Source organism: Camelina sativa, chromosome 14, assembly GCF_000633955.1.
Source record: "Camelina sativa cultivar DH55 chromosome 14, Cs, whole genome shotgun sequence".
NCBI lineage: Eukaryota > Viridiplantae > Streptophyta > Magnoliopsida > Brassicales > Brassicaceae > Camelina > Camelina sativa.
The window spans coordinates 24,349,875-24,369,614 of NC_025698.1; positions in this window are offsets into that span (position 1 = coordinate 24,349,875).

Sequence of the window (19,740 nt, forward strand, 5' to 3'; positions counted from 1 at the left end):
CAATATGTATCTTAAAATGTAGAAAATATATAATCATAACATATTTTATATAAATAAATAGAAAATTTGTTTTATGATAAGAAATAAATATATTTTACTTTGTTAAAGTGTTAACAAAGAAGAGAAAAAAAGAGAAAAGAAGGAGAGAAAGAGAGGTAAGTTGTTAGTAAGGGCAAAAATGTAAAAGGAAAGTGGACACATAAGCAAAAAACTTGGAAAAGTATACCATGAGTGGAAAGTGGGTTTTTGTGACAATACTTTAGGAGANCATATCCACATGATCACATCCATAGCCACCATTCAACTCATATTCTTCAGCTTAATGTCTAGATATGCTTTGTAAATCCATGGAGACCTATCCACAGTTTTTCTATCCACTAAACTTTGTTTTTTTTTTTTAAAGTGAATAGTTTTGGTTTTAGGTTCAAGGGTTTATGTTCTAGGATTTAAAATTTAGAATTAAAGGGTTTTGTACTTATTTGGTCTATGTTGTGTTATGGATAATATGCTATGGATAAAGATCTAACCAAATTTATGTATGTATATTTTGTATGAATAAACACAAGTAACTATCTATTAACAATACTGCAATTGATTATCCACTTATAATTGAACAAATGTTCAACGACTGATGGATACTGTATAATCTAAAAATTCATAAAAAATATAGCAATATGTATCTTAAAATGTAGAAAATATATAATCATAACATATTTTATATAAATAAATAGAAAATTTGTTTTATGATAAGAAATAAATATATTTTACTTTGTTAAAGTGTTAACAAAGAAGAGAAAAAAAGAGAAAAGAAGGAGAGAAAGAGAGGTAAGTTGTTAGTAAGGGCAAAAATGTAAAAGGAAAGTGGACACATAAGCAAAAAACTTGGAAAAGTATACCATGAGTGGAAAGTGGGTTTTTGTGACAATACTTTAGGAGAAAGTGGGTTTTCATGACATTTGCCCTAAGATTAATTATTTGATTATTTGATAGGTTATAGGTTATATTGGTTTTAACCATTAGTTAAATCTCGATTTCAGATCATCTTAAAAAGAATATTCAAAAAAATAATATAAAATCTCCACAGAATATTTAATTAATCATATATAGGCAACAAAATCTCAAAAATTAATCATTCTTCGATTATACTAGCAATAAAATCTCAAAAAAATTACAAGTCCTCGTATTTAGCATATGATTTTATTGCATAACGTTTTATTCACAACAATTTTTAAAAACAATCACATAAGTTATATTTTATATAAAAATTACAATATAAATAAAAGAAATTTCAATCTGTACTCTAGCACGGATCTTAATTTAAGTTTGACTATAGTATATTAGTAGAGTTTATTAGTTTCTAGAACTATTCCCAATGCAATTGAGTGGGTGGCCAATATTCAGAAGACGTTGGCAAAATTCTAGCCATATATGAAAGCAAGGAATTTTTTTTTATGAATACCCTAATTTTTGTAAGCCTCATGTTATTTTGGATATACAGACTTCAGCCGACAATGCGATTACGTCTCCCTTCCGTGCAACTGTCTTTACTGCTAGCGCCACATAATAGCGACTGAAGAAAAAACAAAAGATGTAAACACAAGTTGCTTATGACCCAATCATGTGGGGAGACTGTCAGATGTTAACAATTACGGTGTCGCTGGGACCATTTTTTCCATCGCTGGATAAAGCAGTGACTTGTTTTTGTTAGTGATAATTAAGTGAAAAATGTGGTCCAAAGTCATGACTTGTTGAAAAGTCGTTCATGTCAAAAGTCACAAGTGAAAGCCACGAGTTTTAATCCTTTGTAATCTTTCGTTTTGTTGTTTCAACTTTTAAGCATACAAGGTAAATATCCGTGGCGTTTGTTTCACGTAAGTATGATTAGTTAAATTGTTCAATGTTTTTAAAATTTATTATTTTGTATTTGCTCATTTTAGTAATTTTACTTATACTCATATTTTTAGATTGAAAAATTCATTCATATATTTCTAATTCCAAAACTCATTTTTGAAGATGTATTGGATGGCTGAAGTAGTGTATGTGTGATTCAAAATGTGATACATGATTGTTGTTGTTTAATGTGTGTGAGAAGTTTCTAGAAGGTTTGAGAAGGCAATATTGAAGGACGGTTTAAGGATGGATTGAAAAGGAAAACTACTAAGTTGATTAAATTGGAGTTTCACAAAGAAAAGGAAAATAGCAAAAAGGAAAAAGTCTTTTTCTTATGGAATTTGAAAATCTTCTCCTATGGTGATTAGGAAATCTTGATGGGTATATAAGGAGGTGTTGGAAAGTATAGTCAAAAAGGGGGAGAATAAAGAGAAAGTCTTTTTCTTATGGAATTTGAAAATCTTCTCCTATGGTCCTAGAGAAGTAAGAGAGCTGAGAGATAAAGATAAAAATCTTAGAGAGCTTTCTCATTGTGTGCGGCTTAGTTTCGCGGTTTGGTGCTTGTGTTGTTCAAGCTTCTTTGTTCGTCGGTGTGACGTGTGTGTGAAGGTTTCTCAAGAGACTTGAAGATCTGAAGTCTAGGCTCAGGGGGAGTTTAGCCAAAAGGTTAGGTTATCTTGGTTTGAATCTAGGCTCGGTGTGAGTTTAGTTAAGGGTAGAGGTTTATCCTTAAGATTTCACGTTATAGAACAGAGCGGTAAATTAAGAGGGTTGTGCTTGATTTACGAGTTTGCGAATAGGTTTTATTTGCTTTCTTGTTCTAGTGAAATCGAAATCTGGACGTGGTCCCGGGGAGTAGGAAAAACTGAATCTCGTTAACAAAGTTCTTGTGTTATTTACTTTATGCACTTTATTATTGCCTCATCCGCATTTACAATTTTTAGAGATTTCAACATCTAGATGACAAAACAATTCCAACCAGGTTCATTACTTACAAGCAATTTAAGTCTCTAATATAATAACGATAAGTTGTCTACAAAATTTATCGATAAGTTACTTTTTAACAAAAATTTATACATATAGCAAGCTATACCAGAAAATAATGCTGTCAAATATCACTTTATATATATATATATATATCAAGTTAAACGAACTTAAAAAAAATGTCGATAAGTTAGTAAGTTTGTGACAAACTTATATACCAAATTTTCAAATATAAACCTTGGCTAGGATGCAACGAAGTTATTAAATTTATTTTTATTTTTTGAAGCTTTGTTAATCCAAACAAAACCTTTTAAGTATCACAATCAAACACATATAAATCATAAACAGACTTTCACCTTCATATAAAAATTTAAAATGACGAAATTGTATATACATGGAATCATTTTGACTCAACGCTGTTTTCTAAATGACAAAAGAGAACAAAAATTTATCTTCTTAATGAAGTACTCAATGTTAGTGTTCCACTCAGGGAATCAGGTTTATGTTCCTCCGTTCTCCACCGCGTCAGTACTAATATTCACACCTTCATCTTCCTTCTCTTATGCATACAGAGACTTTGACTTAACACAAACCCCATTTTTTTCTTCCAAAACTATTCCTCTCAACTCCCAAAAAATAACTACCGTGTAAAACCAAGAAGACATCAATTGTGAGTTTTATTTAGAAACCAAAAATCCATCTAAATTACGGTAAGTTATCTATACTGATTTCAATTTATAATATAGTGCAATTTACTTTGTTTTTTTCTTTTGGAATGAATGTAAAATATATTAGGGGAAAAACTGTGTTTACATCTACGACATCCATGTTTTTTACTCTAGTTTGACAAACTAATGAAAACAAAAATAAGTACAGAAGACCTAAGAAAGAAGAAAACAGAGTATAACTTCGTAAAGACGTGAGCTGAACTCCATGAACGGTTATTCTGGGTTCCTAAGAGAAGAAATTCGATTTTGAACTGTCTGATCTTGCCATAATGAGTTGTGACTTGAAAGACGTACCAGAGAATGAATTGCAGTAAACTTGCAAAGGATGAATCAATAAGCATAGGAAGGACACTGAAATCTTAAAGAAATTATTTTGAAGAATTTCATATGTGAGATTCTGCCATGTTTGTTCTACCAAAATATGGTAAAGTAAATAATCTAAAGAATCTATTCCAGTTATCAACTAATTATATTTTAGAAAAAGCATTTTAAATTTGGCCAAAGAAAATAGTATTTAAACACAAAATCAATACTTAAGAGTATCAAACGACACATTAAGCAAAGCCTAATCCATTTAGAAGCACCAAACAGAACAGCGAATGCTATACACGAGTGACACTTCTCTCTACCACTTGTTTACATAAAATCGACATTAGCGTAAGAGATATGCAGTTAAATATACAAATTAGGATATACATCATTAAGTTTATTTTGCTTACCTTCTCATCAAACAAAAGAATATATAAATATGATGAAAGAGCAAAGTTGGAACTGCAAAACACACAAACAAAAACGATTAAAAAAAAACACAGAAGATAGTCAAATCTCATGATTATGTTTTTATATAAGAATAACTTAGGTTACAAACCTTAAATACACAAAATAAATTCATATTTTATTATATAGAGGACAAGCATCAAATACTAATATAACGATTAAACTTGCATGGATTGCAACCATCAGATACAAATTATTAAGCAAAGAAAACCCAACCACATTTGTTTTCTCTTAAAAAACCAGGATACACTCTCAATAGAAGCTCAATACGCTAGGAAATATTCCGTTGAAATCATTGTTCGACTTAATATATAATCCCAAATTTTAAAGTCACAAACAATACAGAACAAATGATTTGTTCATGAAAATATAAATCACTGAAACATAAAGAGAACCGGAAAACATATGATCGATCATTCGTTGCCTTTTTCTATAGGGTTTTAATCAATGTTTTTAAATCCGACGTGCAAAACAACCCGAAAAGCTTTCTGAATCACCGGGTCAATGGGTCAACTGGGTCTGACCGTGGGTCAATAAATTACTAAAATTATATATGTTATATATATATATATATCATATACATATAGGCTTTATGAATATGAAATCATATTTTCAAGTATACAATCTTCAAAATTATTATAAAAATAGAAAACATTTTAAATCCAAATCCAGTCAATAGTAGTAGGACTTCTGGTTGATCTAAAATATTTATAAGTAATGTTAATTTCTACGACCGAAAATAACTAAATAAGGCACACTTAACTTTAAAATATTTTTTCCCACATCGGGTTTTAAAGAAGAACGAAGAATATTAGTGCTTGAGTATATTAGCAGCATAAGTGATTTCATATATTTCACCTTGTTTTACCTTAGTTTATTTACATCTTTTGCATGATTTACTAGTTTGTTTAACCATTATTGAGTAATTTTAGGACTGTTTATACATTAGAGTATGTTTGCATTGCATTGCATTGTTTCTTGCATAATCAGGTGATTTAGGACCCAATGGAGAATGGAGAAGTGCTGAAGGAGAGTGGAGCCATCAAGAGAAGCAGACATATGAGCTAGAGCAGAAGAGAACCAAGGTCCGGAAGTCAACTCGACCACCACACTCGACCAGACACTCGACCGTGTGAGGAGAGGGACTCGACCGATTGGAAGAAGCAGAAGAAGACCTCACTCGACCATGCACTCGACCGAGCACATGATCGAGTTGACCGAGCCGCCTTCCTATTTTGTCTTCTAGCCATTTTAGGGCTTCCCTTCCTTCCTATATAAACCCATTGTACTCTATGGCCGAAAAGGAGAGAACTTTAGAGAGAAAATATCTAAGAAACCTAGTTTTTACCCTTTTGGGAATATTAGCCTTTTGTTTACATCATCATTCACTTTTTATTGCATTTTCTCTAGATTTTCCTACTTTGTTGGTTCTGTAACTTTCTGGGTATAGAGAATCTGAGTTTACTTCTTTGTTCAATATTGTAGATCTTTGTCTTATCTTTCTAATCATGCAAGTTTCATTAATTTCTGGATTTGTGATTTTGTTCATCATGTTTAGTGATTCTGAGTAGCGTGTTTAGATCTTAGGGATGGATAAGGCTGGATAAGGGTTATAGTTGCTTAGACTGATCAAGATTGATTGTTTAAATGTCTCTTCTAGATTAGATATGCTCTATGCTGTTCTTATATATGAGAGGGTAAGAATAGATCTTAAGCTTTTTAGCATCACACCAATGTCTAAGTTGTTAGATAAGGCTAATGCTAGAGATTATCATACTTAACCTGAGAGATTGGATGTTTAAGGTGATTTTTGACATTGATGATCTGAATCTTTAATGCCTGCTTTTATATGTCTTAGCTAGTGAGAACTAGGTCTAGGAGTATCTAAGCTTGATTGTTATTGTCATGAGAATGAATTAACAAGTATTAGAAGATCATTGTCTAGAGATAGCTCACTGTTGATTGAGATTTGTTGATCAGTTTAGGTAATTATAGCTTAAGTCCAGCCCATGAACCCATCCCTAGGACCTTCCTTGTTTATTGATTTCTCTATTTGATTACTGTTATTCGCTTCATGTTTGATTTGCTTTCATTCTGTTATGTTTTGATTGTTGATTTTGGTTATGTTCTTCGTATCATTCCACTCGACCTGTCACTCGATTGAGCATACGATTGAGTGCATGCTCGAGCTCCTTTCCAGAGTTCTTGTTTATTTTCTGCATCTTTCTAGTTTCATTCATGTTTCATTGCATTCACCCTTGTTTAATCCTGCTGCATTTACTGTCTTGCATTAGTTTAGTTCCTGCTCTTGTTAGGATCACATCTCCTTTATTTACACTGTTCACTGTTCACTTTGCATTTAGTTTCTAGTCCTAGTAGTTTTACATTCTGCATTTTATCATTGTCATTAGGGTGTTAGTATAAAACCATTTTCATACTTGGCTTAACTTAGATAAGTGTTCACATCCTGATTGCTTGCATCTTACTCATTATGGATTGACATCTCTTATATTACAACAACATAAGAGTAATTGAAACCTCTTGCATCCCATTGAGCATCTTAGCCTAAGTCTGTTTGTTTGTTCATCATACATTCATTCATAGGTTATCCATACAAAAAGACATGTTTCAATAAGTTGCTTTAAATTCATTTGGCGTAGGAGTCCATGTTTCAAAATTAAAGTTTCAGTGGCTGAAGTTGACCCAGCCCAACGATTAGACCACCGGTTCGCCGAGTTTAACTGGGTTTTTACGTTTTTTCTGGGTTTGAAATAGTTTGGGTTTCAGGAAGAAACCAGCCCGGGATATCTGTCAGGTTGCGGTTCAACCGGTTCGATCGGCTGGTCCGGTCCGGATTTCAAAAACCAATTTTCTTGGAATTGTGAATATGTGACATGTTGGCAAAATTAGAGATGAGCTGTATAAATTGTTATAATTTTATTGGTTACACATTTTAACTGATGTGTCAACTCTTGCTTACACTAAAAAGTTGATGTGTCAACACATGAGAGAAACTCCTTCTTCTTTTATTGTATTGATATATATTATATAGCCGTTGTCAACGCAGTGTAAATACAACTAGTTTTAGTTTAATAAAAGTTTATATTTCATTTCTTGATGTCTCTTAAGAGCATCTCCATTGGTAAAGATGTAAGGAAATATGTTAACATTATTTTTGTGAGAAAAATACAAATTCAAAGCTAAAAAATTTCCTAAGATATAAGTAAAAAATTCACCTTATGGTAAAGTTATTAATTCAAAGTTCTTAAACTTTTTTCAAAAACTTGCTTTAAACAAAGGAAGAAGAAGAAGCTTGAATTTCAAGCAAGATTCAAATTGTTCATTCAAAGGAAGAAGGTCGAACATAACCATCCAGCTCAAGCAAACGTATTGAATGTGGCAATTGAAGTCAGAAGAAACTTGAACACTTGTTTATGCACATGTTATTGATTGGTTCAATATTTCATTATTCTCAAAGAAGTTAAAGTTAGGAGAAGTGTCTAATCTGCAAGTGTCCCCTGTGATAAAATCGATTAAATCGTCGAAGATGGGAGAGGACGTAGAGTCACCTGAAGTTTGGTGTTGTTGGTGCTGACTACAAGGTTGAAGTTGCTCTTGGGTTGTTGGTGCTGAGTACAAGTTGATGTCGGCTTGTTGGTGTTGTTGCTCTTGGCTCTTGGCTCTCAGCTCTTTCCCGCATATACTCATTCAAGATCAGAAATTCAAACACAAAATCAGTCTTATTCATAAACACACAACACTCATTCAAACTCAATCAATAAAACAAACTCAATCAAGAACATAAACTCAATCAATAACACAAAGTCAACCAAGAACACAAACTCAATCAAGAACTCAAAGTACAAAAATTGATTGCATAAAATTCAATCATTAAACCGATTAACATATTTACATTAAACATAATCTGAAAGAAAGACCATACATTAAACCGATTACATTAACCTCAAAGTACATAAACTGTTATTAAGATTAGAGTGATAACATGTCATTAATTAACTTGTCCTTTAAAGTTTTTTCTGTTTCGGTAAGAGGCTATGTTTTTGCAAGTAGATTGTCAAGCATACAATGCTTTCTTTGTGTTTTTTGCAAAGAGAAAGCCTTCTCTTTCAAAGCAAATTCATTTTGCTTCATCTCATACATCCTCGCCAACTCCTTCATCTGAAACTCCAAAAAAGCTTTCCCTTCATCGACATTGCTTGTATTCTTGTTGGTTTTTGTCTCTTTTCCCTTTTCAGCCTTAACACCAATAGGACAAGTAAGTGAATCTTCCTCTCCAAGACTTATCCCTGTGGAGGTTGCGGAACCGTAATTGCCTTTTATTCTTTTTTTCACTGTAGCCCCTTTAGTTAAAGATCCACACCATTTCTGATCATGTCGAAGCTCTCTCTAAGCATGCTCAAGGGTGAAATTCACCTTGTAATCGTCGAAAGAAAATTTAATAAGCTAATTTCATGACATCATCCTCATTTTGACCACCCTTTTGATTTTGTTGCAGCCTCATAGCTTCCATCAAAGTTGCAGACATGTTCGTTGATCTTCTGCCACCTTTTCTTAGAATGACTGAGATCCCTCTTTTCTATACCAGCTAGCTAAGGACTGGCACCATAATAAGCTGTGATGTGTTCCTAAAAATGACCATGCTTTTGATCATTTGACACAATTTAATCTTTGCTTATGTTGAGCCAAGCACTGATGAGTACCACATCTTTTGTAGGAGTCCATTTCCTTTTGCTAAAACGTTCCTTAGGTTTGTCTTCATCTGGGGTTGGAACATCAGTACATTGGCTACTAAAGAGAGGTACTTCTGATGATCCAAGCCCCATACTAGGTGGATAACTCTCATACTGATCAGGTTGTTGACTGGTTAAGAGGTTTACAAAGCTTGACGATTGACTATACAGATCCATAACCATTTCAAAGATCAAAAGAGAGGAAGAGTTAAGAGGTTTAAAAAGTGGAGTGAAAGCGGAATGAACAAAAGAGATAGGATGGGTTAAGTGTGATGTCTATGTTAAGAGTCATGGTCTATCATATATAAACAAGTTGTGGTTTCTGGCTTAGGATTAAATGTCAAACTACAAGTTGTGGTTTGTGTAGTTAGAAATCAATAACAAGACACAAACAAGCATTGGAACAGGACCGCCACAAAGGCCAAACAAATGTCCTAAACAGGACCGCCACCAAGGCCAAACAATTTCCTAAACATGACCATCACAAAGACCACTTGTCCTGAAGGACCGTCACGAAGATCACTCGTCCCGAAGGACCATCAAAAAGACCACTTGTCCCAAAGGACCATCACGATACATCCCGAAGGACCGTCACAAAGACCACTCATCCCGAAGGATTGCCCAAACAGGCCACACGTCCTGAAGGACCATCACGACGACCACATATCCTGAAGGACCGCATAAACAGGAAACATTGGCTAAACAGCCCGCCACAAAGGCCACACAATTGGCAAAACAGCCCGCGAAAAAGGCCACACAATGGCTAAACAACTCACCACAAAGGCCACACAATGGCTAAATAGCCCGCCACAAAGGCCACACAATGTCTCGAAAGACCACCACACACGGGCACACAATGACTCAACACTCCGCCACAAATGCCACACAAGCCCCACCAAGGCTCTAAACTACTAAAAACGGACAATTCTAACTCACATAAAACTCATTTTTAGAACTTTCCACTTTTAGAAACTTCTAAATCAAGAAAATTTCCTTCTTTAACCACTGCCTCGCGGAATTTTGTATCTCAAACACCACCTCATCTCGTTACTTAGTCGCACAACCAACCACCCCTAAGCGACCAAGTGACAAGAGAGATGGGCTGGAATACTCCATTCCCACTCCAGCCACGGACTACAGTTGGGACCAAGCTAGACAAGCTCAAGTCGCGGCCTGCTTCTTAAACCACTTCTTAAACCTTGCCTTCATCCTTGCCTCTGGCTCCCAAGTCTGCTCCTCAACACCATCACAGTCCCATAGGACTCTCATCAAAGGAATCTTCTTCTTTCGAAGCTCCTTGATCCTCCTCTCGAGAACCCTCACTGGTCTCGCCTCCAAAGTCATGTTAGGCTGAAGATCGTCAGGAATCTTAGCCAACAACTAATCATCCTCGCGGAGACACTTCCGTAACATCGACACGTGGAAAACCTTGTGGAACGCTCGCATAACATCAGACAACTACAACCTATATGCTACTGGTCCCCCCGCTCAATCACTCGTAACGGACCCATATACCTTGGACTCAACTCAGTCTCTGTTAATGACCTACTCGGACCCCACAACATGGCCATCTTGAGGTACACTCTGTCTCCCACCTGAAACTCAAGATCTCTCCTCCTCTTATCGATATAACTCCTCTGCCGATCCTGAGCTTCCTTGATCTTCATCTTGAGAACCCGAATCTTCTCTGAGGTTTCCTGAACGAAACTCGCCCCAAACATGCTCCTCTCCCCCACCTGAGTCCATAATAACAGTGTACGACATGACCTCCCATACAACGCCTCATAAGGAGCCATCCTAATACTGCCTGGTAATTGTTGTTGTAATCAAACTCTACCAAGCTTAGGTGATCTTCTCAATGGCCACCCAATCCAACACACACATCCTCAGCAAATCCTCCAGCGTCTGGATCTTCCACTCTGATTGTCCATCTGTCTGGGGATGATAAGCTGTACTCATATGTGCCTTAGTGCCCATCTCTGCCTGAAACGCTCTTCAGAACACCAAAGTGAACTTGGAATCCCTATCAGACACAATACTCGCTGGCACCCCATGAAATATGACTATCTCCTTCACATATTTTTTAGCCTAGACCACTCCTCCATCAGTCTTCTTAATAGCCAGAAAAAGTGCCGACTTAGTCAACCGGTTCACAATGAACCAAATAGCATCAAAAGTCCGAGACACTGGCAATCCTACCACAAAATCCATCGTAATCATATCCTACTTCTACTCTGGAATAGGTAGTTTCTTCAACAACCCGCCTGGGACATGATGTTACGTCTTCACAAGCTGGCAAACATCACACCTCGTCACCCAAGTAGCTACATCTTTCTTCATACTGACCCAATTATTGTACTTCTTGAGATCACGGTACATCTTAGTCGCCCCTGGATGAATAGAGAACATGCTCGCATGAGCCTCCCTCAGGATCTCCTACCTCAACTCCTCGTCCTTGGGCACACAAATCCGCCCATGCACTAAAATAGTACCATTAGCTGAGACATGATACTATGAATCAATATCCTTAGAGGCATACACCAGCCCCAAGTCTTTCTCCTGAGCCAACAGCACTCTGCTAAAATGATCTGCTCTATCAGCTGCCACCAAACCCAACGGCTCCTTCGAAACAGCGCACAAACTCAATGTACTGATCTCTCCTACCAGAGACTCCATATCCTGCTCCTGAGCCGAAGCCGCCCGCTTCCGACTCAGAACATCTGCAACAAAGTTAGCCTTACCATGGTGATAGGCTATCTCCATCATAATCTGCCACCAGCTCCATCCACCGCCCTTGCCTCAAATTCAGCTCGGGCTGAGTGAATATATATTTCAGGCTCTTATGATCTGTAAACACCTGTACCTTTGCACCATAAAGATAAGATCTCCAAATTTTCAGTGCAAAAACTACAGCAGCCATATCCAAATCATGAGTAGGATAGTTGTCCTCATGCTTCCGCAACTGCCGCAAAGCGTAGGCAATCAACTTCCCATGCTGCATCAACACACACCTCAAACTAACTCTGGTATGTATCACTATAAACTACATAGGGTTCTCCCTGCTCTGGCAATGCCAACACTGGCGTAGTAGTCAACATTTCCTTCAGGCTTGCAAAACCCTCCTCGCACTACTGTGACCAAACAAAAGGAACATCCTTCCCTGTCAACTTAGTCATCGGACGTGCCTTGCTTGTAAAGTCCTACACAAACCTCCTGTAATAACCTGCCAATCAAAGGAAACTCCTGATCTATGTGGCATTTGGCGGCCTAGGCCAATCCCTGACGGCCTGAATCTTCTCCGAATTTACAGAAACTCCCTCTGCAGAAACAATATGACCTAGAAAACCCATCTCACGCTGTCAGAAACTATACTTGCTTAACTTAGCAAACAACTTCTGCTCCTGCAACTTCTCCAGGACTGCCCTCAAATGCACTGCATGCTCCTCAGGACTCTTAGAATAAACCAGGATATCGTCGACGAAAAGGATGACAGACACGTCCAGAAACTCATGAAACACGCTGTTCATCAATCTCATAAACATTGCTGGTGCGTTAATCAACCTAAACAACATCACCACAAACTTATAATGTCCATACCTTGTTCTGAATGCAGTCTTCCTCACATCTGCCTCGTCTATCGGAATCTGATGATAACCCGATGCCAGATCTATCTTGGAGAACCAAGTAGCACCTCTCAACTGATCCAACAACTCATCGATCCTGGGAAGAAAGTACCTTTTCTTCACAATGACCGAGTTCATGCCCCTATAATTAATACACAAGCGGAAACTCCCATCCTTCTTCTTAACAAATAGCATCGGCGCTCCCCACGGTGATACACTAAGATGAATGAATTCCTCGTTCGACAAGTCCTCCAACTGCTTCATCAGCTCTGACATCACTGTTGGAGCCATCTTGTAAGGAGCCTTAGATAACTGTGTTGTCCCCGGTTCTAGTTCAATCGTGAAAGGATCAGACCGAGATGGTGGTAACCCTGCAATGACTGGAACACATTCTCAAACTCCTCAACAACCTGAATACCGCTAATCGTAGACTGCCCCACTGACTCTAGCATCGATATAGTAACCAAATAAGTCTCTCGGCCCTTCTTGATCATCTTCCCAGCCTGCACGACCGAGATCACGAGACTCCCCGTACTCGGTCTAACTCCCTCAAAAACCAACTTCCCTCCTCGACGCTCAAACTCTACTCTACCCCGATAAGAATTAAGACAAACCTAATGACGATGCAACCAATCCATCCCCAGGATAACATCATACAGTTCGACTGGGCTGATAAGCAAATCCACTGGCCACGACTCCCCCACAATCTGAATATCAACACCCTTCGCCTAACCAATAACTCTCAGAAACTTGTCTCCTGCAACTCTGACAACTCCCGCTTGCTCTTCGGTATCTCCTCTGATATCAGCACTCTCTGCACGCTCCGGAGTAATAAAGTTATGAGTAGCTCCAGAATCAAACATAACATGGGACTTAAACCCGCCCACCAACAAGGTCTCTACACAAACCTCATGTGTTGAGAACCTAACACTTTATCACAGACAAAACATAAAATCTAAATCTACTGAAATTCACAAAGACAGGGTACCATAAATTATATTGGTGATCACCCTGGCACTGGTTCCACCAGTCTCTACAGTCGTGTATACCTGTGGCACCTACTCAATCGGTGCCACCTGCTGCACTCCCAGCTGCATAACATGCTGCACCGCTGCACTATATGATGCACCGCTGCCATTGCCATCTGCTGTAACTTGAGAAACTTAGGTTTGATGTGCCCAGGTTCCCTGCAATGATAGCATACACGAACCACTGACTGTGCTGCCACTAGGGCACTCCTCTGGGAAAGCTAGCCACCTTGTGGTCCATACTAACTGATAACAGGATTTTCACTCAGGGTATCAATTCCCTATGCAGTTGTAGTACAAAGGGTTATCAATCCAAATGGTTGTACTGCTAACAGATGAGATATGATCAGAACAATGCAAGTCAAGCCAAGAGTGGATTTTATCTAACAACCTAAAGTAAGCAAAAGTAAATCAAAGAACAAGAACCACACGACCTAATTACTCGATGCAAGCATTTGGGTACAGGATCGGGTGGGATGATCGGATAAAGAAGAAGAGTATGAATAACTCAAAGGTATACACGAAGCTGGTGATCGAGTACCAGTTCGGGTAAGGGGTCGAGTTATTAATAAAAACATAAACAATCAAGATGCGGAAGCTCCTAAGGATGGGGTAATCGACTCCTAAGTGTTCCTGACCAGTTTGGGATGTCCTATATGCCTCAAGATATTCCCAAGATAATGAATCTCTTAATTCTTGCTAAAACACTCTCGTGATAGAAACAATCAACCTTGGTCACTCCCCTACCCAACTCTCGTTGGAGAAACATGACCAAGTAGACATTACAAACCGTTTCATTATTGTCAATAATCTCCTTACACATATAATCTCTTAGGCTAAGTGAGTAAATCTCTAGCATTGATTGATTCAAGCATTTCAACAACATCTCTCGATGGCAAAACATCCTAGATCTAGTCTCAACCTCTCGGTCTGAAAATAGCATTACGAACATCAATCTAGAAAGGAATTCATATAACATAAACAATCACGCTAAGACATCCTAACCGATCATGAACACATATTTGTCTATTCGATCCTTAGAAACTTTATTTCACTACTCAGATCTCAAAGTAGAAAGCATAAAAACACAAAAAGATGAAGATTACATTGTATCGAAAATAAGATAAAAGTAATGAAGTACATAATCAAAACTAAAAGGAATAGTAAAGAAACGAAAAATGAATCCTAACAAAGTGAAAAAGTGTTTGAGTTGCTCAAGATCTCTCTCAGAAGCTCTCGCTCTCTGGTTTGAGTGTCTGCGGCATGATAGGGCGAGAGGAAGAAGAGAGGGTTAATATATGGAAACCCTTTTAACCTAGCTGCTCAGTCCTGCCCGAGGGTCTGCTCGATGCGGTGCACGAGGATAAGGTGGGGTTGCTCCTCGGGTAGGCTTCGGGTTGTTCTTCCTTCTCTTAGATCCTCTTTGATCGGATTGAGGTTCGGACTGTTCACCTTGTTTTCTCCCATTTTAGGCTCTAAAGCACTTGTTTTCATCCAAAATGCACAAATGCAAGAATGCAGCACCCTAAATGGCCTAAATGCAAATTCCTAGAGTAAAGGACCTAAAAATGCTAAGGTTAGGGTATATATAATGCAAAATATGGACAAAAAGGGTTGTCAAAAACATGTAAATTAGAGAGTTATCACTACCGCATCCAAAACATCCGGCACCACTCGGTCCCTGCGTAGCTTCCCATTTTCTCTTAGTTCCTTGCGCAGGCTTGCCGCCCTTGCTAGAACCTACCTGATGTTGAGACTTCCTAGGCTGAACTACTGAAGTAACCATCACTGACTATGCCCGGATGTCCTCCTCAATCTCTGCTGCAGTCTCAACCAGCTCTGCACGCGTAGCATAACTCCGCCTTCTACAGTGAACCCTCAAATCATCACGGAGGGCCCTCATAAACCTCCTGGTCTGAGCCTCCACAGACTCCATCGCCCGACCCCCATACATCAGAAGTCGACAGAACTCCAAGTCTAGCTCCTGCACTGACCGAGACCCCTGAGACAACTTTAGGAGCTGCACCTCCAACTGGTCTAGTGCCTCTCTAGTAAAATACTTGCAGTTGAACTCCTCAACGAAGTCAGCCCAAGACATCTCCCTCTGCACTCTCCTATCAGCCACTGCTCTCCACCATAACTGAGCATCACCAATCAGGTTGTGGACCGCTATATCCACCCAAAACTCCTCAGGATATCTGAGAGACTGGAAGATACGTTCCACTCTTGTCCTCCACGAATCAGCAACAATAGGATCAGTACCTCCCGAAAACCGCTCAGTACCAATGTAGTTCATCTCTCTCAGCATACGGACACCACTGGCGGTACTACCAGTGCCTGAGCCAGTACCACTCCCGCTCCAACAGTTGTATCAACAAGCCCGCAAGATCAACGCCTCCTCCAGGGGCTCCATCTGCTAAGACTCTCGCACCCGGAACCCTAGCATCACCGGTCACCCGGGCACCGACACTGCCCGTACCAACTCCATCAGGTCCTCTCAGTACCCCTGGCCACACTCATGGACCCCTCCTGGAAGCCCTGCGACTCGCCCACACCCTCAACTGTCACACTCTGCTCAACAGACTCACTAACTACTGGGACTTTGCCCCTACCACGACCACGACCTCGTCCACGACCACTCCCGCATCCACGACCAGCAACAGCACCACCTCTAACCATCTACACTACCATGAACAGAAGGCTAATCAATCAATTTAACAAAACACAAAACAAAAAACTCACCGTGGAATCACACTATAGGCTTGAAGAGGATGTTCTAGGACTCCATGCCACACACAATTGACTAACTCACATAATCAATCAGTGTATGCAATCCCAACATCAACAACAGAAGCCTAGTGAACCCAAACCTAGAACCGTAAGGGCTCTGATACCAAACTGAAATGACCCGTCCCGTTTTTTTTAAAATAATAATTATTAATAAATAATACTCTAAACTAGTGGTCCCATACCCACTAGCCACCTAACCACAAACAACCAACAGCGGAAATAACCAACAATACCATTAAACCAATAGATAACCAATAATCCAATAACCAATATTAATTCATCACAATATCCAATAATCCAAACAACATGAACCATAGAACCAGCAACCTAAACCGCATTCTAATGACTCAACTCTAGCAACCTAGCAAAGCCAGACAACAACCAACTGAATCACTAGAACATTCTCCTCTTAATTGTCTTGATTCCATGATCATACTTTGCCTTTACCTGCACCATAAACACAAATTGAGATGCATGAGTATTTAATAAACACTCAGTAAGGCAACCCTCCCATCTACGAGGCTATACACACAAGCAATAGATACATCTCTAACCATCAACCAACAATCAATAACCAAACCACAACAACCCATGACTCTGCATCGACCGACGCCAACCCATGCATCGACCGACACCAACTAGGGTTTCATCGACTGACACAAGCTTACATCGACCGATCTAAGGTTCACTTGCATTGACCAACATGCACACTGCATCGACCGACGCATGCTCGACATTGCACGAAATCCCTAATTGCATCGACCGACGCCTCTACATGGCATAGATCGATGCTCCTAGGTCAATATGCGCTGTCCTCGCATTGCATCGACCGACGCACAAGGTGCATCGACCGACGCACATGCCGAGCATCGTTTTTCCCCGAAGCTTCTCGCCGGATCTTGAAACGACCACACCCAAATTCTCAATCCTCACATACGATCCATGGGAAATGATCTCACCGGAACCCCATAATTCCGACAAGACAACCAGCGTAGAAATCACTTCTTACAAAAATTTCCACAAATACACCAAACACCACCTCATCTAGTTACTGAGTCGCACAAGAGAGGTGGAATGGAATATTTGATTCCGTCCAGCCACGGACAACACTTCCCCACAATTATTCCAACTCAGTATCAAATCCTCTAGTGTCGAATGTCACCTCCACCTTGTGTCGAACGTAACCCATCGCACCACTTGCAAACCAACACACACACCGACACTCACGGAATCACTTATGTCAATCTCTCCTCATCCAAACCTAACTCCAGCTGTCCATCTAGGACCCAAACACACAACAACATGCTTGTGTCGACCGAAAATACAAACACTTGATTAAGACACAAACCAACCGTTGGATATGAAGCTTATAGCACCACGAATCTACCTACCAAAATTCAGCCAAATCGGATATCCTCCAAACATTGCCCCAAAGTAGCCCTCTCGAACCAGTTCGCACTGTTCATCCGCAGGTGTTGGTGTCGACTGACACCACATTGGTGTCTTTCGACACCAACCCAGAAATCACTATCCGAGCCTCCCTTCAAGCTCTTTCTCGCTGCAAAACCCTAATCCTTCAAACCATATATTCCCTAATCGATTAAACATCAAACAAGACGACTTACATGGATAACAACCATGAGAAAGCTTCCTTGACTCTCGTAATCCACCACCAAGTAATCACATCCTTCTCCTTACACATAAAGAGGATGGATCTCCTTTCTCCTCCCTTCCAAGTGAGAGCACCACAACTCTCTCTGTTTCTCTCCTCCTATAACCATCAAAACAGATCTCTCTGCTCCTCTTAACCCTCCTCAAGGCTCCCTTTAGGCCTGGGCAAAATATCCAAATCCGAAAAAACCGATCCAAATCTGAGCTTAAAAATCCGATCCGATCCTAACCGAAAATTTAGAAATATCCAAACGGATTCTAAATTTCAAGATCCGAAAATCCAAATCCGAACCCGATCCGAACCGAAATCCGAATGGATATCCGAACATGCCCAAAGTATAAATACATAGTAATAATATCTTAGTAATACTTACAAGTTGTAATAACTTAGGGGTCTAAAAGTTTAAATTTTTGAATATTTTAAATATTTTCATGTATTACAACTATTTTTGAGTATATTTAGGTAAAACATACACGTAATTTTTAGATATTTTGGTTTTTGCAAATAGTTTGAATAGATTTGGACACAAAATTTTAGATTTTTGAGTACTTTGGATAATCGAATCTGAATCCAAAAAATCCGATCCAAATTTGAAATTTGAAAATATCCGAACGGATTTTAGAATTATAAATCCAAAAAACCCAAATCTGAAATATCCGATCCGAATATCCGAACGCCCAGGCCTAGCTCCCTTTTCTCTCAGGATCAAACTCACCATCTCTCTTTTTCTTTCTCCTTCTCTCTTCCAAGCTACCAAACACTCCCCCCATTGGGAATTGGCTACTCGTGCCTTTTAAAACGAGACTTAGTGTTTCCAAACTAAACCAAGCTAAACCAATCGATTTCGAAACAAACCAAACAACCACCAATTTAGTGATGTCGACTAACACCAACCTTGGTGTCGATCGACTCCCACCCAAAACTGGATTTGGGATGTTATAGATCTCCATCCCTAAACCATCAAAACACACAAACCAAAGCCACAAAAGCTTCCCAAAGCCTCTAGCGACTCAACAACGTACTAACAAGCCAATAAAACGCATAAAACAAGCAGATCAGAGAAATCTCCACCTTAGAGAAGCCATGGTCATGCACTTACATTTGCCACAGACGATTCTGAACCACAAACAAGAAGAAACACGCTCCTAGGAAGCTCCTACAACGATCCCTGCTACAGATCTCTACATGAACAGCCTCATATCTCCAAGAACTCCCAAGAACTCTCACAAAACTCTTTCTCTCTTTCTTTTTCAGCAGAAACGGCCAAACTCGGTCAAACCCTCGAGTTTCTGCTTTTATAAGCGATTCCAGGGTTTTCCTAACCCCAAAACGTAACATTTAACTTAAACTCGTCCTCGAGAACCAACCTTGCATCGACCGGTGCATCCCCTAAACCAGGATTTCGGTTCGCGGATGTTACACATCTCATCTCTCTATTACTCTTTTTTCTTTTCTCTCTCATCTCTCTATTACTCTTTGAATATGTGTTTTGCTTGT